General features: G+C 34.6%; 5 non-coding genes across 5 annotated transcripts; all 5 read left to right on the top strand.

The window, feature by feature from the left end:
- Nucleotides 1-1,940: 1,940 nt before the first annotated feature.
- Nucleotides 1,941-2,014, top strand: TRNAN-AUU (transfer RNA asparagine (anticodon AUU)). The gene has a single exon. It is a non-coding gene; the product is annotated as a tRNA-Asn (tRNA).
- A 3,432-nt stretch (nt 2,015-5,446) lies between these two features.
- Nucleotides 5,447-5,520, top strand: TRNAN-AUU (transfer RNA asparagine (anticodon AUU)). The gene has a single exon. It is a non-coding gene; the product is annotated as a tRNA-Asn (tRNA).
- A 2,267-nt stretch (nt 5,521-7,787) lies between these two features.
- TRNAN-AUU (transfer RNA asparagine (anticodon AUU)) lies at nt 7,788-7,861 on the top strand. The gene has a single exon. It is a non-coding gene; the product is annotated as a tRNA-Asn (tRNA).
- Nucleotides 7,862-15,967: 8,106 nt separating this feature from the next.
- Nucleotides 15,968-16,041, top strand: TRNAN-AUU (transfer RNA asparagine (anticodon AUU)). Its single transcript has one exon. It is a non-coding gene; the product is annotated as a tRNA-Asn (tRNA).
- A 5,775-nt stretch (nt 16,042-21,816) lies between these two features.
- TRNAN-AUU (transfer RNA asparagine (anticodon AUU)) lies at nt 21,817-21,890 on the top strand. Its single transcript has one exon. It is a non-coding gene; the product is annotated as a tRNA-Asn (tRNA).
- Nucleotides 21,891-27,175: the final 5,285 nt, after the last annotated feature.

Here is a 27,175-nt window from a genome sequence, read left to right as displayed (position 1 = left end):
TTACTAAATTAAACTTGCTTCATTGGAAAGGCAGCAAGATGCATCCTCATTTCAATGTCTACTGAAATAATACAGGTTGACACCAGGAAACATTAACGCCACTGCATCCTTGCTGCTTTCTCATGTGGAAGTCTGTTTAATGTGAAAACAAGGTGATATCTAATTAGCACACAGGTAAGGAATTAAGAAAATCTTTATTTAAGGGTGAAGATGTTTCTCACAAAATCGTTGCCCCAATGCATCATTGAAATTCAAGCTGGAAAGATGATTTTAATATATCACTTGTACATTTTGTATTGCTCTTCTGGTGACAATGTAGTTTGTTTTTGTCAATTACCATTTTAATAATAGGGTAAAGAAAATGAAGTGGATTTTTGAAAGAAAACAATACTGTCAATATACTATTAAAACAAATTAAAATGGTAAAAGTTATTGTACTTTAAGTAAAAATAAAAGAGCCAAAATATCAATCCCAGTTTTGGATTACTTTAATTAACAAACAAAAAAATGCATATAGCAGAGGATAGTTTCAATCTGCCTACCTCTGGGTTATGGGCCCAGCATGCTTCCATTGCTGTACTCTGCTGCACATGTAAGTGCAAGAGATCCTGAAGCACTCACTCATCATGGGAAAGTACCAATGTGTTTCTTCGTTGGTTGATAGAAGAAACATCTTACAAAAACTCTCCAGATTATTGACTTTTTTAAGTTTTTCTAGGAAACGTTTTAGATGAATGCTTATTAGCATTTGTCAGTATGTACTTTTGCAAAGTGTCTCTGTGGCGCAATCAGTTAGTGTGTACGGCTATTAACCAAAAGGTTGGTGGTTCAATCCCACCCAGGGACGTAATTGACCTTGTTATCAGATTTTGGTGATCTTTAAGTAGACAAGTCAAATTTCATACCCCCTGTTATGGTGTAGGGTACCTGGCCTTCTCTGATGTAATCAGAGTTAGATTTGATTCAGGGATTTTATAAAAACATCTAGGAAGCACAATTTAGCATTGGGTTGCAGAGAAAAAGAAATATGCTGGCAAAAAAATCAAATTGCGTGATTAAACAGCTCTTCATTTTCTGGCTTTATTTTTATGCTAACAAATTTGTTCTCTGAAAAGTGTCCACAAAGCCAAGTCTCTTATTAACACCTTTGTAGGAATGGTTTTTCACCTATTACTAAATTAAACTTGCTTCATTGGAAAGGCAGCAAGATGTATCCTCATTTCAATGTCTACTGAAATAATACAGGTTGACACCAGGAAACATTAACGCCACTGCATCCTTGCTGCTTTCTCATGTGGAAGTCTGTTTAATGTGAAAACAAGGTGATATCTAATTAGCACACAGGTAAGGAATTAAGAAAATCTTTATTTAAGGGTGAAGATGTTTCTCACAAAATTGTTGACCCAATGCATCATTGAAATTCAAGCTGGAAAGATGATTTTAATATATCACTTGTACATTTTGTATTGCTCTTCTGGTGACAATGTAGTTTGTTTTTGTCAATTACCATTTTAATAATAGGGTAAAGAAAATGAAGTGGATTTTTGAAAGAAAACAATACTGTCAATATACTATTAAAACAAATTAAAATGGTAAAAGTTATTGTACTTTAAGTAAAAATAAAAGAGACAAAATATCAATCCCAGTTTTGGATTACTTTAATTAACAAAAAAAATGCATATAGCAGAGGATAGTTTCAATCTGCCTACCTCTGGGTTATGGGCCCAGCATGCTTCCATTGCAGTACTCTGCTGCACATGTAAGTGCAAGAGATCCTGAAGCACTCACTCATCATGGGAAAGTACCAATGTGTTTCTTCGTTGGTTGATGGAAGAAACATCTTACAAAAACTCTCCAGATTATTGACTTTTTAAAGTTTTTCTAGGAAACGTTTTAGATGAATGCTTATTAGCCTTTGTCAGTATGGACTTTTGCAAAGTGTCTCTGTGGCGCAATCGGTTAGTGTGTTTGGCTATTGACCAAAAGGTTGGTGGTTCAATCCCACCCAGGGACGTAATTAACCTTGTGATCAGATTTTGGTGATATTTAAGTAGACAAGTCAAAATTTCAAACCTCCTCTTATGGTGTAGGGTACATGGCCTTCTTTGATGTAATCAGAGTTAGATTTGATTCAGTGATTTTATAAAAAACAGCTAGGAAGCACAATTTAGCAGTGGGTTGCAGAGAAAAAGAAATATGCTGGCAAAAAAATCCAATTGAGTGATTAAACAGCTCTTCATTTTCTGGCTTTATTTTTATGCTAACAAATTTGTTCTCTGAAAAGTGTCCACAAAGCCAAGTCTCTGATTAACACCTTTGTAAGGATGGTTTTTCACCTATTACTAAATTAAACTTGCTTCATTGGAAAGGCAGCAAGATGCATCCTCATTTCAATGTGTACTGAAATAATACAAGTTGACACCAGGAAACATTAACGCCACTGCATCCTTGCTGCTTTCTCATGTGGAAGTCTGTTTAATGTGAAAACAAGGTGATATCTAATTAGCACACAGGTAAGGAATTAAGAAAATCTTTATTTAAGGGAGAAGATGTTTCTCACAAAATTGTTGACCCAATGCATCATTGAAATTCAAGCTGGAAAGATGATTTTAATATATCACTTGTACATTTTGTATTGCTCTTCTGGTGACAATGTAGTTTGTTTTTGTCAATTACCATTTTAATAATAGGGTAAAGAAAATGAAGTGGATTTTTGAAAGAAAACAATACTGTCAATATACTATTAAAACAAATTAAAATGGTAAAAGTTATTGTACTTTAAGTAAAAATAAAAGAGACAAAATATCAATCCCAGTTTTGGATTACTTTAATTAACAAAAAAAATGCATATAGCAGAGGATAGTTTCAATCTGCCTACCTCTGGGTTATGGGCCCAGCATGCTTCCATTGCAGTACTCTGCTGCACATGTAAGTTCAAGAGATCCTGAAGCACTCACTCATCATGGGAAAGTACCAATGTGTTTCTTCGTTGGTTAATGGAAGAAACATCTTACAAAAACTCTCCAGATTATTGACTTTTTAAAGTTTTTCTAGGAAACGTTTTAGATGAATGCTTATTAGCCTTTGTCAGTATGGACTTTTGCAAAGTGTCTCTGTGGCGCAATCAGTTAGTATGTACGGCTATTAACCAAAAGGTTGGTGGTTCAATCGCACCCAGGGACCTAATTGACCTTGTTATCAGATTTTGGTGATCTTTAAGTAGACAAGTCAAAATTTCAAACCCCCTGTTATGGTGTAGGGTACCTGGCCTTCTCTGATGTAATCAGAGTTAGATTTGATTCAGTGATTTTATAAAAACAGCTAGGAAGCACAATTTAGCAGTGGGTTGCAGAGAAAAAAAATATGCTGGCAGAAAAATCCAATTGAGTGATTAAACAGCTCTTTATTTTCTGGCTTTATTTTTATGCTAACAAATTTGTTCTCTGAAAAGTGTCCACAAAGCCAAGTCTCTGATTAACACCTTTGTAAGGATGGTTTTTCACCTATTACTAAATTAAACTTGCTTCATTGGAAAGGCAGCAAGATGCATCCTCATTTCAATGTCTACTGAAATAATACAGGTTGACACCAGGAAACATTAACGCCACTGCATCCTTGCTGCTTTCTCACGTGGAAGTCTGTTTAATGTGAAAACAAGGTGATATCTAATTAGCACACAGGTAAGGAATTAAGAAAATCTTTATTTAAGGGTGAAGATGTTTCTCACAAAATCGTTGCCCCAATGCATCATTGAAATTCAAGCTGGAAAGATGATTTTAATATATCACTTGTACATTTTGTATTGCTCTTCTGGTGACAATGTAGTTTGTTTTTGTCAATTACCATTTTAATAATAGGGTAAAGAAAATGAAGTGGATTTTTGAAAGAAAACAATACTGTCAATATACTATTAAAACAAATTAAAATGGTAAAAGTTATTGTACTTTAAGTAAAAATAAAAGAGCCAAAATATCAATCCCAGTTTTGGATTACTTTAATTAACAAACAAAAAAATGCATATAGCAGAGGATAGTTTCAATCTGCCTACCTCTGGGTTATGGGCCCAGCATGCTTCCATTGCTGTACTCTGCTGCACATGTAAGTGCAAGAGATCCTGAAGCACTCACTCATCATGGGAAAGTACCAATGTGTTTCTTCGTTGGTTGATAGAAGAAACATCTTACAAAAACTCTCCAGATTATTGACTTTTTTAAGTTTTTCTAGGAAACGTTTTAGATGAATGCTTATTAGCATTTGTCAGTATGTACTTTTGCAAAGTGTCTCTGTGGCGCAATCAGTTAGTGTGTACGGCTATTAACCAAAAGGTTGGTGGTTCAATCCCACCCAGGGACGTAATTGACCTTGTTATCAGATTTTGGTGATCTTTAAGTAGACAAGTCAAATTTCATACCCCCTGTTATGGTGTAGGGTACCTGGCCTTCTCTGATGTAATCAGAGTTAGATTTGATTCAGGGATTTTATAAAAACATCTAGGAAGCACAATTTAGCATTGGGTTGCAGATAAAAAGAAATATGCTGGCAAAAAAATCAAATTGCGTGATTAAACAGCTCTTCATTTTCTGGCTTTATTTTTATGCTAACAAATTTGTTCTCTGAAAAGTGTCCACAAAGCCAAGTCTCTTATTAACACCTTTGTAGGGATGGTTTTTCACCTATTACTAAATTAAACTTGCTTCATTGGAAAGGCAGCAAGATGTATCCTCATTTCAATGTCTACTGAAATAATACAGGTTGACACCAGGAAACATTAACGCCACTGCATCCTTGCTGCTTTCTCATGTGGAAGTCTGTTTAATGTGAAAACAAGGTGATATCTAATTAGCACACAGGTAAGGAATTAAGAAAATCTTTATTTAAGGGTGAAGATGTTTCTCACAAAATTGTTGACCCAATGCATCATTGAAATTCAAGCTGGAAAGATGATTTTAATATATCACTTGTACATTTTGTATTGCTCTTCTGGTGACAATGTAGTTTGTTTTTGTCAATTACCATTTTAATAATAGGGTAAAGAAAATGAAGTGGATTTTTGAAAGAAAACAATACTGTCAATATACTATTAAAACAAATTAAAATGGTAAAAGTTATTGTACTTTAAGTAAAAATAAAAGAGACAAAATATCAATCCCAGTTTTGGATTACTTTAATTAACAAAAAAAATGCATATAGCAGAGGATAGTTTCAATCTGCCTACCTCTGGGTTATGGGCCCAGCATGCTTCCATTGCAGTACTCTGCTGCACATGTAAGTGCAAGAGATCCTGAAGCACTCACTCATCATGGGAAAGTACCAATGTGTTTCTTCGTTGGTTGATGGAAGAAACATCTTACAAAAACTCTCCAGATTATTGACTTTTTAAAGTTTTTCTAGGAAACGTTTTAGATGAATGCTTATTAGCCTTTGTCAGTATGGACTTTTGCAAAGTGTCTCTGTGGCGCAATCGGTTAGTGTGTTTGGCTATTAACCAAAAGGTTGGTGGTTCAATCCCACCCAGGGACGTAATTAACCTTGTGATCAGATTTTGGTGATATTTAAGTAGACAAGTCAAAATTTCAAACCTCCTCTTATGGTGTAGGGTACATGGCCTTCTTTGATGTAATCAGAGTTAGATTTGATTCAGTGATTTTATAAAAAACAGCTAGGAAGCACAATTTAGCAGTGGGTTGCAGAGAAAAAGAAATATGCTGGCAAAAAAATCCAATTGAGTGATTAAACAGCTCTTCATTTTCTGGCTTTATTTTTATGCTAACAAATTTGTTCTCTGAAAAGTGTCCACAAAGCCAAGTCTCTGATTAACACCTTTGTAAGGATGGTTTTTCACCTATTACTAAATTAAACTTGCTTCATTGGAAAGGCAGCAAGATGCATCCTCATTTCAATGTGTACTGAAATAATACAAGTTGACACCAGGAAACATTAACGCCACTGCATCCTTGCTGCTTTCTCATGTGGTCATGTGGAAGTCTGTTTAATGTGAAAACAAGGTGATATCTAATTAGCACACAGGTAAGGAATTAAGAAAATCTTTATTTAAGGGTGAAGATGTTTCTCACAAAATTGTTGACCCAATGCAACATTGAAATTCAAGCTGGAAAGATGATTTTAATATATCACTTGTACATTTTGTATTGCTCTTCTGGTGACAATGTAGTTTGTTTTTGTCAATTACCATTTTAATAATAGGGTAAAGAAAATGAAGTGGATTTTTGAAAGAAAACAATACTGTCAATATACTATTAAAACAAATTAAAATGGTAAAAGTTATTGTACTTTAAGTAAAAATAAAAGAGACAAAATATCAATCCCAGTTTTGGATTACTTTAATTAACAAAAAAAAATGCATATAGCAGAGGATAGTTTCAATCTGCCTACCTCTCGGTTATGAGCCCAGCATGCTTCCATTGCAGTACTCTGCTGCACATGTAAGTTCAAGAGATCCTGAAGCACTCACTCATCATGGGAAAGTACCAATGTGTTTCTTCGTTGGTTGATGGAAGAAACATCTTACAAAAACTCTCCAGATTATTGACTTTTTAAAGTTTTTCTAGGAAACGTTTTAGATGAATGCTTATTAGCCTTTGTCAGTATGGACTTTTGCAAAGTGTCTCTGTGGTGCAATCAGTTAGTATGTACGGCTATTAACCAAAAGGTTGGTGGTTCAATCCCACCCAGGGACCTAATTGACCTTGTTATCAGATTTTGGTGATCTTTAAGTAGACAAGTCAAATTTCATACCCCCTGTTATGGTGTAGGGTACCTGGCCTTCTCTGATGTAATCAGAGTTAGATTTGATTCAGTGATTTTATAAAAACATCTAGGAAGCACAATTTAGCATTGGGTTGCAGAGAAAAAGAAATATGCTGGCAAAAAAATCAAATTGCGTGATTAAACAGCTCTTCATTTTCTGGCTTTATTTTTATGCTAACAAATTTGTTCTCTGAAAAGTGTCCACAAAGCCAAGTCTCTGATTAACACCTTTGTAGGGATGGTTTTTCACCTATTACTAAATTAAACTTGCTTCATTGGAAAGGCAGCAAGATGTATCCTCATTTCAATGTCTACTGAAATAATACAGGTTGACACCAGGAAACATTAACGCCACTGCATCCTAGCTGCTTTCTCATGTGGAAGTCTGTTTAATGTGAAAACAAGGTGATATCTAATTAGCACACAGGTAAGGAATTAAGAAAATCTTTATTTAAGGGTGAAGATGTTTCTCACAAAATTGTTGACCCAATGCATCATTGAAATTCAAGCTGGAAAGATGATTTTAATATATCACTTGTACATTTTGTATTGCTCTTCTGGTGACAATGTAGTTTGTTTTTGTCAATTACCATTTTAATAATAGGGTAAAGAAAATGAAGTGGATTTTTGAAAGAAAACAATACTGTCAATATACTATTAAAACAAATTAAAATGGTAAAAGTTATTGTACTTTAAGTAAAAATAAAAGAGACAAAATATCAATCCCAGTTTTGGATTACTTTAACAAAAAAAATGCATATAGCAGAGGATAGTTTCAATCTGCCTACCTCTGGGTTATGGGCCCAGCATGCTTCCATTGCAGTACTCTGCTGCACATGTAAGTGCAAGAGATCCTGAAGCACTCACTCATCATGGGAAAGTACCAATGTGTTTCTTCGTTGGTTGATGGAAGAAACATCTTACAAAAACTCTCCAGATTATTGACTTTTTAAAGTTTTTCTAGGAAACGTTTTAGATGAATGCTTATTAGCCTTTGTCAGTATGGACTTTTGCAAAGTGTCTCTGTGGCGCAATCGGTTAGTGTGTTTGGCTATTAACCAAAAGGTTGGTGGTTCAATCCCACCCAGGGACGTAATTAACCTTGTGATCAGATTTTGGTGATATTTAAGTAGACAAGTCAAAATTTCAAACCTCCTCTTATGGTGTAGGGTACATGGCCTTCTTTGATGTAATCAGAGTTAGATTTGATTCAGTGATTTTATAAAAAACAGCTAGGAAGCACAATTTAGCAGTGGGTTGCAGAGAAAAAGAAATATGCTGGCAAAAAAATCCAATTGAGTGATTAAACAGCTCTTCATTTTCTGGCTTTATTTTTATGCTAACAAATTTGTTCTCTGAAAAGTGTCCACAAAGCCAAGTCTCTGATTAACACCTTTGTAAGGATGGTTTTTCACCTATTACTAAATTAAACTTGCTTCATTGGAAAGGCAGCAAGATGCATCCTCATTTCAATGTGTACTGAAATAATACAAGTTGACACCAGGAAACATTAACGCCACTGCATCCTTGCTGCTTTCTCATGTGGAAGTCTGTTTAATGTGAAAACAAGGTGATATCTAATTAGCACACAGGTAAGGAATTAAGAAAATCTTTATTTAAGGGTGAAGATGTTTCTCACAAAATTGTTGACCCAATGCAACATTGAAATTCAAGCTGGAAAGATGATTTTAATATATCACTTGTACATTTTGTATTGCTCTTCTGGTGACAATGTAGTTTGTTTTTGTCAATTACCATTTTAATAATAGGGTAAAGAAAATGAAGTGGATTTTTGAAAGAAAACAATACTGTCAATATACTATTAAAACAAATTAAAATGGTAAAAGTTATTGTACTTTAAGTAAAAATAAAAGAGACAAAATATCAATCCCAGTTTTGGATTACTTTAATTAACAAAAAAAAAATGCATATAGCAGAGGATAGTTTCAATCTGCCTACCTCTCGGTTATGAGCCCAGCATGCTTCCATTGCAGTACTCTGCTGCACATGTAAGTTCAAGAGATCCTGAAGCACTCACTCATCATGGGAAAGTACCAATGTGTTTCTTCGTTGGTTGATGGAAGAAACATCTTACAAAAACTCTCCAGATTATTGACTTTTTAAAGTTTTTCTAGGAAACGTTTTAGATGAATGCTTATTAGCCTTTGTCAGTATGGACTTTTGCAAAGTGTCTCTGTGGTGCAATCAGTTAGTATGTACGGCTATTAACCAAAAGGTTGGTGGTTCAATCCCACCCAGGGACCTAATTGACCTTGTTATCAGATTTTGGTGATCTTTAAGTTGACAAGTCAAAATTTCAAACCCCCTGTTATGGTGTAGGGTACCTGGCCTTCTCTGATGTAATCAGAGTTAGATTTGATTCAGTGATTTTATAAAAACAGCTAGGAAGCACAATTTAGCAGTGGGTTGCAGAGAAAAAAAATATGCTGGCAGAAAAATCCAATTGAGTGATTAAACAGCTCTTTATTTTCTGGCTTTATTTTTATGCTAACAAATTTGTTCTCTGAAAAGTGTCCACAAAGCCAAGTCTCTGATTAACACCTTTGTAAGGATGGTTTTTCACCTATTACTAAATTAAACTTGCTTCATTGGAAAGGCAGCAAGATGCATCCTCATTTCAATGTCTACTGAAATAATACAGGTTGACACCTGGAAACATTAACGCCACTGCATCCTTGCTGCTTTCTCATGTGGAAGTCTGTTTAATGTGAAAACAAGGTGATATCTAATTAGCACACAGGTAAGAAATTAAGAAAATCTTTATTTAAGGGTGAAGATGTTTCTCACAAAATCGTTGCCCCAATGCATCATTGAAATTCAAGCTGGAAAGATGATTTTAATATATCACTTGTACATTTTGTATTGCTCTTCTGGTGACAATGTAGTTTGTTTTTGTCAATTACCATTTTAATAATAGGGAAAAGAAAATGAAGTGGATTTTTGAAAGAAAACAATACTGTCAATATACTATTAAAACAAATTAAAATGGTAAAAGTTATTGTACTTTAAGTAAAAATAAAAGAGACAAAATATCAATCCCAGTTTTGGATTACTTTAATTAACAAAAAAAAATGCATATAGCAGAGGATAGTTTAAATCTGCCTACCTCTGGGTTATGGGCCCAGCATGCTTCCATTGCAGTACTCTGCTGCACATGTAAGTGCAAGAGATCCTGAAGCACTCACTCATCATGGGAAAGTACCAATGTGTTTCTTCGTTGGTTGATGGAAGAAACATTTTACAAAAACTCTCCAGATTATTGACTTTTTAAAGTTTTTCTAGGAAACGTTTTAGATGAATGCTTATTAGCCTTTGTCAGTATGGACTTTTGCAAAGTGTCTCTGTGGTGCAATCAGTTAGCGTGTACGGCTATTAACCAAAAGGTTGGTGGTTCAATCCCACCCAGGGACCTAATTGACCTTGTTATCAGATTTTGGTGATCTTTAAGTAGACAAGTCAAATTTCATACCCCCTGTTATGGTGTAGGGTACCTGGCCTTCTCTGATGTAATCAGAGTTAGATTTGATTCAGTGATTTTATAAAAACATCTAGGAAGCACAATTTAGCAGTGGGTTGCAGAGAAAAAGAAATATGCTGGCAAAAAAATCAAATTGCGTGATTAAACAGCTCTTCATTTTCTGGCTTTATTTTTATGCTAACAAATTTGTTCTCTGAAAAGTGTCCACAAAGCCAAGTCTCTGATTAACACCTTTGTAGGGATGGTTTTTCACCTATTACTAAATTAAACTTGCTTCATTGGAAAGGCAGCAAGATGTATCCTCATTTCAATATCTACTGAAATAATACAGGTTGACACCAGGAAACATTAACGCCACTGCATCCTTGCTGCTTTCTCATGTGGAAGTCTGTTTAATGTGAAAACAAGGTGATATCTAATTAGCACACAGGTAAGGAATTAAGAAAATCTTTATTTAAGGGTGAAGATGTTTCTCACAAAATTGTTGACCCAATGCATCATTGAAATTCAAGCTGGAAAGATGATTTTAATATATCACTTGTACATTTTGTATTGCTCTTCTGGTGACAATGTAGTTTGTTTTTGTCAATTACCATTTTAATAATAGGGTAAAGAAAATGAAGTGGATTTTTGAAAGAAAACAATACTGTCAATATACTATTAAAACAAATTAAAATGGTAAAAGTTATTGTACTTTAAGTAAAAATAAAAGAGACACAATATCAATCCCAGTTTTGGATTACTTTAATTAACAAAAAAAATGCATATAGCAGAGGATAGTTTCAATCTGCCTACCTCTGGGTTATGGGCCCAGCATGCTTCCATTGCAGTACTCTGCTGCACATGTAAGTGCAAGAGATCCTGAAGCACTCACTCATCATGGGAAAGTACCAATGTGTTTCTTCGTTGGTTGATGGAAGAAACATCTTACAAAAACTCTCCAGATTATTGACTTTTTAAAGTTTTTCTAGGAAACGTTTTAGATGAATGCTTATTAGCCTTTGTCAGTATGGACTTTTGCAAAGTGTCTCTGTGGCGCAATCGGTTAGTGTGTTTGGCTATTAACCAAAAGGTTGGCGGTTCAATCCCACCCAGGGATGTAATTAACCTTGTGATCAGATTTTGGTGATATTTAAGGAGACAAGTCAAAATTTCAAACCTCCTCTTATGGTGTAGGGTACATGGCCTTCTCTGATGTAATCAGAGTTAGATTTGATTCAGTGATTTTATAAAAAACAGCTAGGAAGCACAATTTAGCAGTGGGTTGCAGAGAAAAAAAATATGCTGGCAGAAAAATCCAATCGAGTGATTAAACAGCTCTTCATTTTCTGGCTTTATTTTTATGCTAACAAATTTGTTCTCTGAAAAGTGTCCACAAAGCCAAGTCTCTGATTAACACCTTTGTAAGGATGGTTTTTCACCTATTACTAAATTAAACTTGCTTCATTGGAAAGGCAGCAAGATGCATCCTCATTTCAATGTCTACTGAAATAATACAAGTTGACACCAGGAAACATTAACGCCACTGCATCCTTGCTGCTTTCTCATGTGGAAGTCTGTTTAATGTGAAAACAAGGTGATATCTAATTAGCACACAGGTAAGGAATTAAGAAAATCTTTATTTAAGGGTGAAGATGTTTCTCACAAAATTGTTGACCCAATGCAACATTGAAATTCAAGCTGGAAAGATGATTTTAATATATCACTTGTACATTTTGTATTGCTCTTCTGGTGACAATGTAGTTTGTTTTTGTCAATTACCATTTTAATAATAGGGTAAAGAAAATGAAGTGGATTTTTGAAAGAAAACAATACTGTCAATATACTATTAAAACAAATTAAAATGGTAAACGTTATTGTACTTTAAGTAAAAATAAAAGAGACAAAATATCAATCCCAGTTTTGGATTACTTTAACAAAAAAAAAATGCATATAGCAGAGGATAGTTTCAATCTGCCTACCTCTCGGTTATGAGCCCAGCATGCTTCCATTGCAGTACTCTGCTGCACATGTAAGTTCAAGAGATCCTGAAGCACTCACTCATCATGGGAAAGTACCAATGTGTTTCTTCGTTGGTTGATGAAAGAAACATCTTACAAAAACTCTCCAGATTATTGACTTTTTAAAGTTTTTCTAGGAAACGTTTTAGATGAATGCTTATTAGCCTTTGTCAGTATGGACTTTTGCAAAGTGTCTCTGTGGCGCAATCAGTTAGTATGTACGGCTATTAACCAAAAGGTTGGTGGTTCAATCCCACCCAGGGACCTAATTGACCTTGTTATCAGATTTTGGTGATCTTTAAGTAGACAAGTCAAAATTTCAAACCCCCTGTTATGGTGTAGGGTACCTGGCCTTCTCTGATGTAATCAGAGTTAGATTTGATTCAGTGATTTTATAAAAACAGCTAGGAAGCACAATTTAGCAGTGGGTTGCAGAGAAAAAAAATATGCTGGCAGAAAAATCCAATTGCGTGATTAAACAGCTCTTTATTTTCTGGCTTTATTTTTATGCTAACAAATTTGTTCTCTGAAAAGTGTCCACAAAGCCAAGTCTCTGATTAACACCTTTGTAAGGATGGTTTTTCACCTATTACTAAATTAAACTTGCTTCATTGGAAAGGCAGCAAGATGCATCCTCATTTCAATGTCTACTGAAATAATACAGGTTGACACCAGGAAACATTAACGCCACTGCATCCTTGCTGCTTTCTCATGTGGAAGTCTGTTAAATGTGAAAACAAGGTGATATCTAATTAGCACACAGGTAAGGAATTAAGAAAATCTTTATTTAAGGGTGAAGATGTTTCTCACAAAATCGTTGCCCCAATGCATCATTGAAATTCAAGCTGGAAAGATGATTTTAATATATCACTTGTACATTTTGTTTTGCTCTTCTGGTGACAATGTAGTTTGTTTTTGTCAATTACCATTTTAATAATAGGGTAAAGAAAATGAAGTGGATTTTTGAAAGAAAACAATACTGTCAATATACTATTAAAACAAATTAAAATGGTAAAAGTTATTGTACTTTAAGTAAAAATAAAAGAGCCAAAATATCAATCCCAGTTTTGGATTACTTTAATTAACAAACAAAAAAATGCATATAGCAGAGGATAGTTTCAATCTGCCTACCTCTGGGTTATGGGCCCAGCATGCTTCCATTGCTGTACTCTGCTGCACATGTAAGTGCAAGAGATCCTGAAGCACTCACTCATCATGGGAAAGTACCAATGTGTTTCTTCGTTGGTTGATAGAAGAAACATCTTACAAAAACTCTCCAGATTATTGACTTTTTTAAGTTTTTCTAGGAAACGTTTTAGATGAATGCTTATTAGCATTTGTCAGTATGTACTTTTTGCAAAGTGTCTCTGTGGCGCAATCAGTTAGTGTGTACGGCTATTAACCAAAAGGTTGGTGGTTCAATCCCACCCAGGGACGTAATTGACCTTGTTATCAGATTTTGGTGATCTTTAAGTAGACAAGTCAAATTTCATACCCCCTGTTATGGTGTAGGGTACCTGGCCTTCTCTGATGTAATCAGAGTTAGATTTGATTCAGTGATTTTATAAAAACATCTAGGAAGCACAATTTAGCAGTGGGTTGCAGAGAAAAAGAAATATGCTGGCAAAAAAACCAAATTGCGTGATTAAACAGCTCTTCATTTTCTGGCTTTATTTTAATGCTAACAAATTTGTTCTCTGAAAAGTGTCCACAAAGCCAAGTCTCTGATTAACACCTTTGTAGGGATGGTTTTTCACCTATTACTAAATTAAACTTGCTTCATTGGAAAGGCAGCAAGATGTATCCTCATTTCAATGTCTACTGAAATAATACAGGTTGACACCAGGAAACATTAACGCCACTGCATCCTTGCTGCTTTCTCATGTGGAAGTCTGTTTAATGTGAAAACAAGGTGATATCTAATTAGCACACAGGTAAGGAATTAAGAAAATCTTTATTTAAGGGTGAAGATGTTTCTCACAAAATTGATGACCCAATGCAACATTGAAATTCAAGCTGGAAAGATGATTTTAATATATCACTTGTACATTTTGTTTTGCTCTTCTGGTGACAATGTAGTTTGTTTTTGTCAATTACCATTTTAATAATAGGGTAAAGAAAATGAAGTGGATTTTTGAAAGAAAACAATACTGTCAATATACTATTAAAACAAATTAAAATGGTAAAAGTTATTGTACTTTAAGTAAAAATAAAAGAGCCAAAATATCAATCCCAGTTTTGGATTACTTTAATTAACAAACAAAAAAATGCATATAGCAGAGGATAGTTTCAATCTGCCTACCTCTGGGTTATGGGCCCAGCATGCTTCCATTGCTGTACTCTGCTGCACATGTAAGTGCAAGAGATCCTGAAGCACTCACTCATCATGGGAAAGTACCAATGTGTTTCTTCGTTGGTTGATAGAAGAAACATCTTACAAAAACTCTCCAGATTATTGATTTTTTTAAGTTTTTCTAGGAAACGTTTTAGATGAATGCTTATTAGCATTTGTCAGTATGTACTTTTGCAAAGTGTCTCTGTGGCGCAATCAGTTAGTGTGTACGGCTATTAACCAAAAGGTTGGTGGTTCAATCCCACCCAGGGACGTAATTGACCTTGTTATCAGATTTTGGTGATCTTTAAGTAGACAAGTCAAATTTCATACCCCCTGTTATGGTGTAGGGTACCTGGCCTTCTCTGATGTAATCAGAGTTAGATTTGATTCAGTGATTTTATAAAAACATCTAGGAAGCACAATTTAGCAGTGGGTTGCAGAGAAAAAGAAATATGCTGGCAAAAAAATCAAATTGCGTGATTAAACAGCTCTTCATTTTCTGGCTTTATTTTTATGCTAACAAATTTGTTCTCTGAAAAGTGTCCACAAAGCCAAGTCTCTGATTAACACCTTTGTAGGGATGGTTTTTCACCTATTACTAAATTAAACTTGCTTCATTGGAAAGGCAGCAAGATGTATCCTCATTTCAATGTCTACTGAAATAATACAGGTTGACACCAGGAAACATTAACGCCACTGCATCCTTGCTGCTTTCTCATGTGGAAGTCTGTTTAATGTGAAAACAAGGTGATATCTAATTAGCACACAGGTAAGGAATTAAGAAAATCTTTATTTAAGGGTGAAGATGTTTCTCACAAAATTGTTGACCCAATGCATCATTGAAATTCAAGCTGGAAAGATGATTTTAATATATCACTTGTACATTTTGTATTGCTCTTCTGGTGACAATGTAGTTTGTTTTTGTCAATTACCATTTTAATAATAGGGTAAAGAAAATGAAGTGGATTTTTGAAAGAAAACAATACTGTCAATATACTATTAAAACAAATTAAAATGGTAAAAGTTATTGTACTTTAAGTAAAAATAAAAGAGACAAAATATCAATCCCAGTTTTGGATTACTTTAATTAACAAAAAAAATGCATATAGCAGAGGATAGTTTCAATCTGCCTACCTCTGGGTTATGGGCCCAGCATGCTTCCATTGCAGTACTCTGCTGCACATGTAAGTGCAAGAGATCCTGAAGCACTCACTCATCATGGGAAAGTACCAATGTGTTTCTTCGTTGGTTGATGGAAGAAACATCTTACAAAAACTCTCCAGATTATTGACTTTTTAAAGTTTTTCTAGGAAACGTTTTAGATGAATGCTTATTAGCCTTTGTCAGTATGGACTTTTGCAAAGTGTCTCTGTGGCGCAATCGGTTAGTGTGTTTGGCTATTAACCAAAAGGTTGGTGGTTCAATCCCACCCAGGGACGTAATTAACCTTGTGATCAGATTTTGGTGATATTTAAGTAGACAAGTCAAAATTTCAAACCTCCTCTTATGGTGTAGGGTACATGGCCTTCTCTGATGTAATCAGAGTTAGATTTGATTCAGTGATTTTATAAAAAACAGCTAGGAAGCACAATTTAGCAGTGGGTTGCAGAGAAAAAAAATATGCTGGCAGAAAAATCCAATCGAGTGATTAAACAGCTCTTCATTTTCTGGCTTTATTTTTATGCTAACAAATTTGTTCTCTGAAAAGTGTCCACAAAGCCAAGTCTCTGATTAACACCTTTGTAAGGATGGTTTTTCACCTATTACTAAATTAAACTTGCTTCATTGGAAAGGCAGCAAGATGCATCCTCATTTCAATGTCTACTGAAATAATACAGGTTGACACCAGGAAACATTAACGCCACTGCATCCTTGCTGCTTTCTCATGTGGAAGTCTGTTTAATGTGAAAACAAGGTGATATCTAATTAGCACACAGGTAAGGAATTAAGAAAATCTTTATTTAAGGGTGAAGATGTTTCTCACAAAATCGTTGCCCCAATGCATCATTGAAATTCAAGCTGGAAAGATGATTTTAATATATCACTTGTACATTTTGTATTGCTCTTCTGGTGACAATGTAGTTTGTTTTTGTCAATTACCATTTTAATAATAGGGTAAAGAAAATTAAGTGGATTTTTGAAAGAAAACAATACTGTCAATATACTATTAAAACAAATTAAAATGGTAAAAGTTATTGTACTTTAAGTAAAAATAAAAGAGCCAAAATATCAATCCCAGTTTTGGATTACTTTAATTAACAAACAAAAAAATGCATATAGCAGAGGATAGTTTTAATCTGCCTACCTCTGGGTTATGGGCCCAGCATGCTTCCATTGCTGTACTCTGCTGCACATGTAAGTGCAAGAGATCCTGAAGCACTCACTCATCATGGGAAAGTACCAATGTGTTCCTTCGTTGGTTGATAGAAGAAACATCTTACAAAAACTCTCCAGATTATTGACTTTTTTAAGTTTTTCTAGGAAACGTTTTAGATGAATGCTTATTAGCATTTGTCAGTATGTACTTTTTGCAAAGTGTCTCTGTGGCGCAATCAGTTAGTATGTACGGCTATTAACCAAAAGGTTGGTGGTTCAATCCCACCCAGGGACCTAATTGACCTTGTTATCAGATTTTGGTGATCTTTAAGTAGACAAGTCAAAATTTCAAACCCCCTGTTATGGTGTAGGGTACCTGGCCTTCTCTGATGTAATCAGAGTTAGATTTGATTCAGTGATTTTATAAAAACAGCTAGGAAGCACAATTTAGCAGTGGGTTGTAGAGAAAAAATATATGCTGGCAGAAAAATCCAATTGAGTGATTAAACAGCTCTTTATTTTCTGGCTTTATTTTTATGCTAACAAATTTGTTCTCTGAAAAGTGTCCACAAAGCCAAGTCTCTGATTAACACCTTTGTAAGGATGGTTTTTCACCTATTACTAAATTAAACTTGCTTCATTGGAAAGGCAGCAAGATGCATCCTCATTTCAATGTCTACTGAAAAAATACAAGTTGACACCAGGAAACATTAACGCCACTGCATCCTTGCTGCTTTCTCATGTGGAAGTCTGTTTAATGTGAAAACAAGGTGATATATAATTAGCACACAGGTAAGGAATTAAGAAAATCTTTATTTAAGGGTGAAGATGTTTCTCACAAAATTGTTGACCCAATGCATCATTGAAATTCAAGCTGGAAAGATGATTTTAATATATCACTTGTACATTTTGTATTGCTCTTCTGGTGACAATGTAGTTTGTTTTTGTCAATTACCATTTTAATAATAGGGTAAAGAAAATGAAGTGGATTTTTGAAAGAAAACAATACTGTCAATATACTATTAAAACAAATTAAAATGGTAAAAGTTATTGTACTTTAAGTAAAAATAAAAGAGACAAAATATCAATCCCAGTTTTGGATTACTTTAATTAACAAAAAAAAAATGCATATAGCAGAGGATAGTTTCAATCTGCCTACCTCTGGGTTATGGGCCCAGCATGCTTCCATTGCAGTACTCTGCTGCACATGTAAGTTCAAGAGATCCTGAAGCACTCACTCATCATGGGAAAGTACCAATGTGTTTCTTCGTTGGTTGATGGAAGAAACATCTTACAAAAACTCTCCAGATTATTGACTTTTTAAAGTTTTTCTAGGAAACGTTTTAGATGAATGCTTATTAGCCTTTGTCAGTATGGACTTTTGCAAAGTGTCTCTGTGGCGCAATCAGTTAGTATGTACGGCTATTAACCAAAAGGTCGGTGGTTCAATCCCACCGAGGGACCTAATTGACCTTGTTATCAGATTTTGGTGATCTTTAAGTAGACAAGTCAAAATTTCAAACCCCCTGTTATGGTGTAGGGTACCTGGCCTTCTCTGATGTAATCAGAGTTAGATTTGATTCAGTGATTTTATAAAAACAGCTAGGAAGCACAATTTAGCAGTGGGTAGCAGAAAAAAAAAATATGCTGCCAGAAAAATCCAATAGAGTGATTAAACAGCTCTTTATTTTCTGGCTTTATTTTTATGCTAACAAATTTGTTCTCTGAAAAGTGTCCACAAAGCCAAGTCTCTGATTAACACCTTTGTAAGGATGGTTTTTCACCTATTACTAAATTAAACTTGCTTCATTGGAAAGGCAGCAAGATGCATCCTCATTTCAATGTCTACTGAAATAATACAGGTTGACACCAGGAAACATTAACGCCACTGCATCCTTGCTGCTTTCTCATGTGGAAGTCTGTTTAATGTGAAAACAAGGTGATATCTAATTAGCACACAGGTAAGGAATTAAGAAAATCTTTATTTAAGGGTGAAGATGTTTCTCACAAAATCGTTGCCCCAATGCATCATTGAAATTCAAGCTGGAAAGATGATTTTAATATATCACTTGTACATTTTGTATTGCTCTTCTGGTGACAATGTAGTTTGTTTTTGTCAATTACCATTTTAATAATAGGGTAAAGAAAATGAAGTGGATTTTTGAAAGAAAACAATACTGTCAATATACTATTAAAACAAATTAAAATGGTAAAAGTTATTGTACTTTAAGTAAAAATAAAAGAGCCAAAATATCAATCCCAGTTTTGGATTACTTTAATTAACAAACAAAAAAATGCATATAGCAGAGGATAGTTTCAATCTGCCTACCTCTGGGTTATGGGCCCAGCATGCTTCCATTGCTGTACTCTGCTGCACATGTAAGTGCAAGAGATCCTGAAGCACTCACTCATCATGGGAAAGTACCAATGTGTTTCTTCGTTGGTTGATAGAAGAAACATCTTACAAAAACTCTCCAGATTATTGACTTTTTTAAGTTTTTCTAGGAAACGTTTTAGATGAATGCTTATTAGCATTTGTCAGTATGTACTTTTTGCAAAGTGTCTCTGTGGCGCAATCAGTTAGTGTGTACGGCTATTAACCAAAAGGTTGGTGGTTCAATCCCACCCAGGGACGTAATTGACCTTGTTATCAGATTTTGGTGATCTTTAAGTAGACAAGTCAAATTTCATACCCCCTGTTATGGTGTAGGGTACCTGGCCTTCTCTGATGTAATCAGAGTTAGATTTGATTCAGTGATTTTATAAAAACATCTAGGAAGCACAATTTAGCAGTGGGTTGCAGAGAAAAAGAAATATGCTGGCAAAAAAACCAAATTGCGTGATTAAACAGCTCTTCATTTTCTGGCTTTATTTTAATGCTAACAAATTTGTTCTCTGAAAAGTGTCCACAAAGCCAAGTCTCTGATTAACACCTTTGTAGGGATGGTTTTTCACCTATTACTAAATTAAACTTGCTTCATTGGAAAGGCAGCAAGATGTATCCTCATTTCAATGTCTACTGAAATAATACAGGTTGACACCAGGAAACATTAACGCCACTGCATCCTTGCTGCTTTCTCATGTGGAAGTCTGTTTAATGTGAAAACAAGGTGATATCTAATTAGCACACAGGTAAGGAATTAAGAAAATCTTTATTTAAGGGTGAAGATGTTTCTCACAAAATTGATGACCCAATGCAACATTGAAATTCAAGCTGGAAAGATGATTTTAATATATCACTTGTACATTTTGTTTTGCTCTTCTGGTGACAATGTAGTTTGTTTTTGTCAATTACCATTTTAATAATAGGGTAAAGAAAATGAAGTGGATTTTTGAAAGAAAACAATACTGTCAATATACTATTAAAACAAATTAAAATGGTAAAAGTTATTGTACTTTAAGTAAAAATAAAAGAGCCAAAATATCAATCCCAGTTTTGGATTACTTTAATTAACAAACAAAAAAATGCATATAGCAGAGGATAGTTTCAATCTGCCTACCTCTGGGTTATGGGCCCAGCATGCTTCCATTGCTGTACTCTGCTGCACATGTAAGTGCAAGAGATCCTGAAGCACTCACTCATCATGGGAAAGTACCAATGTGTTTCTTCGTTGGTTGATAGAAGAAACATCTTACAAAAACTCTCCAGATTATTGATTTTTTTAAGTTTTTCTAGGAAACGTTTTAGATGAATGCTTATTAGCATTTGTCAGTATGTACTTTTGCAAAGTGTCTCTGTGGCGCAATCAGTTAGTGTGTACGGCTATTAACCAAAAGGTTGGTGGTTCAATCCCACCCAGGGACGTAATTGACCTTGTTATCAGATTTTGGTGATCTTTAAGTAGACAAGTCAAATTTCATACCCCCTGTTATGGTGTAGGGTACCTGGCCTTCTCTGATGTAATCAGAGTTAGATTTGATTCAGTGATTTTATAAAAACATCTAGGAAGCACAATTTAGCAGTGGGTTGCAGAGAAAAAGAAATATGCTGGCAAAAAAATCAAATTGCGTGATTAAACAGCTCTTCATTTTCTGGCTTTATTTTTATGCTAACAAATTTGTTCTCTGAAAAGTGTCCACAAAGCCAAGTCTCTGATTAACACCTTTGTAGGGATGGTTTTTCACCTATTACTAAATTAAACTTGCTTCATTGGAAAGGCAGCAAGATGTATCCTCATTTCAATGTCTACTGAAATAATACAGGTTGACACCAGGAAACATTAACGCCACTGCATCCTTGCTGCTTTCTCATGTGGAAGTCTGTTTAATGTGAAAACAAGGTGATATCTAATTAGCACACAGGTAAGGAATTAAGAAAATCTTTATTTAAGGGTGAAGATGTTTCTCACAAAATTGTTGACCCAATGCATCATTGAAATTCAAGCTGGAAAGATGATTTTAATATATCACTTGTACATTTTGTATTGCTCTTCTGGTGACAATGTAGTTTGTTTTTGTCAATTACCATTTTAATAATAGGGTAAAGAAAATGAAGTGGATTTTTGAAAGAAAACAATACTGTCAATATACTATTAAAACAAATTAAAATGGTAAAAGTTATTGTACTTTAAGTAAAAATAAAAGAGACAAAATATCAATCCCAGTTTTGGATTACTTTAATTAACAAAAAAAATGCATATAGCAGAGGATAGTTTCAATCTGCCTACCTCTGGGTTATGGGCCCAGCATGCTTCCATTGCAGTACTCTGCTGCACATGTAAGTGCAAGAGATCCTGAAGCACTCACTCATCATTGGAAAGTACCAATGTGTTTCTTCGTTGGTTGATGGAAGAAACATCTTACAAAAACTCTCCAGATTATTGACTTTTTAAAGTTTTTCTAGGAAACGTTTTAGATGAATGCTTATTAGCCTTTGTCAGTATGGACTTTTGCAAAGTGTCTCTGTGGCGCAATCGGTTAGTGTGTTTGGCTATTAACCAAAAGGTTGGTGGTTCAATCCCACCCAGGGACGTAATTAACCTTGTGATCAGATTTTGGTGATATTTAAGTAGACAAGTCAAAATTTCAAACCTCCTCTTATGGTGTAGGGTACATGGCCTTCTCTGATGTAATCAGAGTTAGATTTGATTCAGTGATTTTATAAAAAACAGCTAGGAAGCACAATTTAGCAGTGGGTTGCAGAGAAAAAAAATATGCTGGCAGAAAAATCCAATCGAGTGATTAAACAGCTCTTCATTTTCTGGCTTTATTTTTATGCTAACAAATTTGTTCTCTGAAAAGTGTCCACAAAGCCAAGTCTCTGATTAACACCTTTGTAAGGATGGTTTTTCACCTATTACTAAATTAAACTTGCTTCATTGGAAAGGCAGCAAGATGCATCCTCATTTCAATGTCTACTGAAATAATACAGGTTGACACCAGGAAACATTAACGCCACTGCATCCTTGCTGCTTTCTCATGTGGAAGTCTGTTTAATGTGAAAACAAGGTGATATCTAATTAGCACACAGGTAAGGAATTAAGAAAATCTTTATTTAAGGGTGAAGATGTTTCTCACAAAATCGTTGCCCCAATGCATCATTGAAATTCAAGCTGGAAAGATGATTTTAATATATCACTTGTACATTTTGTATTGCTCTTCTGGTGACAATGTAGTTTGTTTTTGTCAATTACCATTTTAATAATAGGGTAAAGAAAATTAAGTGGATTTTTGAAAGAAAACAATACTGTCAATATACTATTAAAACAAATTAAAATGGTAAAAGTTATTGTACTTTAAGTAAAAATAAAAGAGCCAAAATATCAATCCCAGTTTTGGATTACTTTAATTAACAAACAAAAAAATGCATATAGCAGAGGATAGTTTTAATCTGCCTACCTCTGGGTTATGGGCCCAGCATGCTTCCATTGCTGTACTCTGCTGCACATGTAAGTGCAAGAGATCCTGAAGCACTCACTCATCATGGGAAAGTACCAATGTGTTCCTTCGTTGGTTGATAGAAGAAACATCTTACAAAAACTCTCCAGATTATTGACTTTTTTAAGTTTTTCTAGGAAACGTTTTAGATGAATGCTTATTAGCATTTGTCAGTATGTACTTTGTGCAAAGTGTCTCTGTGGCGCAATCAGTTAGTATGTACGGCTATTAACCAAAAGGTTGGTGGTTCAATCCCACCCAGGGACCTAATTGACCTTGTTATCAGATTTTGGTGATCTTTAAGTAGACAAGTCAAAATTTCAAACCCCCTGTTATGGTGTAGGGTACCTGGCCTTCTCTGATGTAATCAGAGTTAGATTTGATTCAGTGATTTTATAAAAACAGCTAGGAAGCACAATTTAGCAGTGGGTTGCAGAGAAAAAATATATGCTGGCAGAAAAATCCAATTGAGTGATTAAACAGCTCTTTATTTTCTGGCTTTATTTTTATGCTAACAAATTTGTTCTCTGAAAAGTGTCCACAAAGCCAAGTCTCTGATTAACACCTTTGTAAGGATGGTTTTTCACCTATTACTAAATTAAACTTGCTTCATTGGAAAGGCAGCAAGATGCATCCTCATTTCAATGTCTACTGAAAAAATACAAGTTGACACCAGGAAACATTAACGCCACTGCATCCTTGCTGCTTTCTCATGTGGAAGTCTGTTTAATGTGAAAACAAGGTGATATATAATTAGCACACAGGTAAGGAATTAAGAAAATCTTTATTTAAGGGTGAAGATGTTTCTCACAAAATTGTTGACCCAATGCATCATTGAAATTCAAGCTGGAAAGATGATTTTAATATATCACTTGTACATTTTGTATTGCTCTTCTGGTGACAATGTAGTTTGTTTTTGTCAATTACCATTTTAATAATAGGGTAAAGAAAATGAAGTGGATTTTTGAAAGAAAACAATACTGTCAATATACTATTAAAACAAATTAAAATGGTAAAAGTTATTGTACTTTAAGTAAAAATAAAAGAGACAAAATATCAATCCCAGTTTTGGATTACTTTAATTAACAAAAAAAAAAATGCATATAGCAGAGGATAGTTTCAATCTGCCTACCTCTGGGTTATGGGCCCAGCATGCTTCCATTGCAGTACTCTGCTGCACATGTAAGTTCAAGAGATCCTGAAGCACTCACTCATCATGGGAAAGTACCAATGTGTTTCTTCGTTGGTTGATGGAAGAAACATCTTACAAAAACTCTCCAGATTATTGACTTTTTAAAGTTTTTCTAGGAAATGTTTTAGATGAATGCTTATTAGCCTTTGTCAGTATGGACTTTCGCAAAGTGTCTCTGTGGCGCAATCAGTTAGTATGTACGGCTATTAACCAAAAGGTTGGTGGTTCAATCCCACCGAGGGACCTAATTGACCTTGTTATCAGATTTTGGTGATCTTTAAGTAGACAAGTCAAAATTTCAAACCCCCTGTTATGGTGTAGGGTACCTGGCCTTCTCTGATGTAATCAGAGTTAGATTTGATTCAGTGATTTTATAAAAACAGCTAGGAAGCACAATTTAGCAGTGGGTAGCAGAAAAAAAAAATATGCTGCCAGAAAAATCCAATAGAGTGATTAAACAGCTCTTTATTTTCTGGCTTTATTTTTATGCTAACAAATTTGTTCTCTGAAAAGTGTCCACAAAGCCAAGTCTCTGATTAACACCTTTGTAAGGATGGTTTTTCACCTATTACTAAATTAAACTTGCTTCATTGGAAAGGCAGCAAGATGCATCCTCATTTCAATGTCTACTGAAATAATACAGGTTGACACCAGGAAACATTAACGCCACTGCATCCTTGCTGCTTTCTCATGTGGAAGTCTGTTTAATGTGAAAACAAGGTGATATCTAATTAGCACACAGGTAAGGAATTAAGAAAATCTTTATTTAAGGGTGAAGATGTTTCTCACAAAATCGTTGCCCCAATGCATCATTGAAATTCAAGCTGGAAAGATGATTTTAATATATCACTTGTACATTTTGTATTGCTCTTCTGGTGACAATGTAGTTTGTTTTTGTCAATTACCATTTTAATAATAGGGTAAAGAAAATTAAGTGGATTTTTGAAAGAAAACAATACTGTCAATATACTATTAAAACAAATTAAAATGGTAAAAGTTATTGTACTTTAAGTAAAAATAAAAGAGCCAAAATATCAATCCCAGTTTTGGATTACTTTAATTAACAAACAAAAAAATGCATATAGCAGAGGATAGTTTCAATCTGCCTACCTCTGGGTTATGGGCCCAGCATGCTTCCATTGCTGTACTCTGCTGCACATGTAAGTGCAAGAGATCCTGAAGCACTCACTCATCATGGGAAAGTACCAATGTGTTTCTTCGTTGGTTGATAGAAGAAACATCTTACAAAAACTCTCCAGATTATTGATTTTTTTAAGTTTTTCTAGGAAACGTTTTAGATGAATGCTTATTAGCATTTGTCAGTATGTACTTTTGCAAAGTGTCTCTGTGGCGCAATCAGTTAGTGTGTACGGCTATTAACCAAAAGGTTGGTGGTTCAATCCCACCCAGGGACGTAATTGACCTTGTTATCAGATTTTGGTGATCTTTAAGTAGACAAGTCAAATTTCATACCCCCTGTTATGGTGTAGGGTACATGGCCTTCTTTGATGTAATCAGAGTTAGATTTGATTCAGTGATTTTATAAAAAACAGCTAGGAAGCACAATTTAGCAGTGGGTTGCAGAGAAAAAGAAATATGCTGGCAAAAAAATCCAATTGAGTGATTAAACAGCTCTTCATTTTCTGGCTTTATTTTTATGCTAACAAATTTGTTCTCTGAAAAGTGTCCACAAAGCCAAGTCTCTGATTAACACCTTTGTAAGGATGGTTTTTCACCTATTACTAAATTAAACTTGCTTCATTGGAAAGGCAGCAAGATGCATCCTCATTTCAATGTGTACTGAAATAATACAAGTTGACACCAGGAAACATTAACGCCACTGCATCCTTGCTGCTTTCTCATGTGGTCATGTGGAAGTCTGTTTAATGTGAAAACAAGGTGATATCTAATTAGCACACAGGTAAGGAATTAAGAAAATCTTTATTTAAGGGTGAAGATGTTTCTCACAAAATTGTTGACCCAATGCAACATTGAAATTCAAGCTGGAAAGATGATTTTAATATATCACTTGTACATTTTGTATTGCTCTTCTGGTGACAATGTAGTTTGTTTTTGTCAATTACCATTTTAATAATAGGGTAAAGAAAATGAAGTGGATTTTTGAAAGAAAACAATACTGTCAATATACTATTAAAACAAATTAAAATGGTAAAAGTTATTGTACTTTAAGTAAAAATAAAAGAGACAAAATATCAATCCCAGTTTTGGATTACTTTAATTAACAAAAAAAAAATGCATATAGCAGAGGATAGTTTCAATCTGCCTACCTCTCGGTTATGAGCCCAGCATGCTTCCATTGCAGTACTCTGCTGCACATGTAAGTTCAAGAGATCCTGAAGCACTCACTCATCATGGGAAAGTACCAATGTGTTTCTTCGTTGGTTGATGGAAGAAACATCTTACAAAAACTCTCCAGATTATTGACTTTTTAAAGTTTTTCTAGGAAACGTTTTAGATGAATGCTTATTAGCCTTTGTCAGTATGGACTTTTGCAAAGTGTCTCTGTGGTGCAATCAGTTAGTATGTACGGCTATTAACCAAAAGGTTGGTGGTTCAATCCCACCCAGGGACCTAACTGACCTTGTTATCAGATTTTGGTGATCTTTAAGTAGACAAGTCAAATTTCATACCCCCTGTTATGGTGTAGGGTACCTGGCCTTCTCTGATGTAATCAGAGTTAGATTTGATTCAGTGATTTTATAAAAACATCTAGGAAGCACAATTTAGCATTGGGTTGCAGAGAAAAAGAAATATGCTGGCAAAAAAATCAAATTGCGTGATTAAACAGCTCTTCATTTTCTGGCTTTATTTTTATGCTAACAAATTTGTTCTCTGAAAAGTGTCCACAAAGCCAAGTCTCTGATTAACACCTTTGTAGGGATGGTTTTTCACCTATTACTAAATTAAACTTGCTTCATTGGAAAGGCAGCAAGATGTATCCTCATTTCAATGTCTACTGAAATAATACAGGTTGACACCAGGAAACATTAACGCCACTGCATCCTTGCTGCTTTCTCATGTGGAAGTCTGTTTAATGTGAAAACAAGGTGATATCTAATTAGCACACAGGTAAGGAATTAAGAAAATCTTTATTTAAGGGTGAAGATGTTTCTCACAAAATTGTTGACCCAATGCATCATTGAAATTCAAGCTGGAAAGATGATTTT

Source organism: Pseudophryne corroboree, unplaced genomic scaffold (genome assembly GCF_028390025.1).
Source record: "Pseudophryne corroboree isolate aPseCor3 unplaced genomic scaffold, aPseCor3.hap2 scaffold_509, whole genome shotgun sequence".
Taxonomy (NCBI): Eukaryota; Metazoa; Chordata; class Amphibia; order Anura; family Myobatrachidae; genus Pseudophryne; species Pseudophryne corroboree.
The sequence above is the reverse complement of the archived record's forward strand: the minus strand, read 5'-3'. Positions and strand labels throughout refer to the sequence as shown.